The sequence below is a fragment of the Elephantulus edwardii genome, unplaced genomic scaffold, assembly GCF_000299155.1.
Source record: "Elephantulus edwardii isolate Elephantulus edwardi_28Jun2011 unplaced genomic scaffold, EleEdw1.0 scaffold00166, whole genome shotgun sequence".
Taxonomy (NCBI): domain Eukaryota; kingdom Metazoa; phylum Chordata; class Mammalia; order Macroscelidea; family Macroscelididae; genus Elephantulus; species Elephantulus edwardii.
This window is the reverse complement of record NW_006399916.1, coordinates 2,214,191-2,215,320: the sequence shown is the minus strand read 5'-3', so window position 1 is coordinate 2,215,320 and position 1,130 is coordinate 2,214,191.

Here is a 1,130-nt window from a genome sequence, read left to right as displayed (position 1 = left end):
GAGTAAGACTTCCTTTTCCTGACACAGGTCCTAAACTGGCAGCAATAGCTGCCCCAATAATTTTGGCCATTCTCTGGTCTTTTATCTTACCTCTAGATCCCAGTTGTTAAAAGAGGGAAAACTTTAAGCAAATGTATAACAAATCATTTTGAACATTATAATCTCTTAAGCTTAAGGCTAGAAGTATTAACAATATCATCATTTCTAATCCAGAGATACATGTTCCAATGGAGTACCTATTTTCCATAAATGGTTTTGGTAAGAGGAATGTAAATGTGGATACATTTCCACTGTTCCTCCTCCATGCCACGATATAGTGTTATTAGCTTGAGCAGTTATAAATCCATTGCCATCCTTACTCTAACTTAATTCTTGTTTTAAAAAAAATTAAATTTGTTATTAATTTCAGTGAAAATTTACAGAGGCGTTGGATTTCCATTCATTCATTGTGGTAGATTTGTTCCCTCCCAAGGCTACCCCCACCCCAGAACACTACCCTCTTGGAAAAGTAAAAGAAAAGATTCTTTCATTGTTTTACAAACCCTCACACAGGTCCATTCCACCATGTAGCCATCGCTCTAGACTCCTGTCATGGCAGAAATACCGAATCACATATCTCTTTTAAACAGTTTCTCCCTTCTCTGTTTCAGTGCAGTATACATTATTGAATCCATCTGACTCAGTCTCTCCCCAACCCCGAGATCATTCCCGTTCTACAACAGTGGCACCATACAACATTTGTCCTTTTGTGACTCGGATATTTCACTCAGCATAATGTTCTCCAGAGTGAACCATTTTGAATAATATTGCATGAGTTCCTTGTTTTTCAATGCAGTATAGTATTCCACTGTTCGAATATACCACAGCTTCTCTATCCATTTGTTTCTTGATGGGCACTTAGGTTGTTTCCAACTCCTTGTATAGTATTACATTGTGCGAATATACCACAGCTTCTCTATCCATTCGTTTCTTGATGGGCACTTAGGTTGTTTCCAACTCCTTGCTATTGTGAACAAAGCTGTAATAAACATGGGTGTACTTGGATGACAGTTATGGTCTCTCCGGGGTATCTTCCCAGTAGTGGAATTGCTGGGTCAAATGGTATCTCTATTTGCAACTTTTTGAGAAAG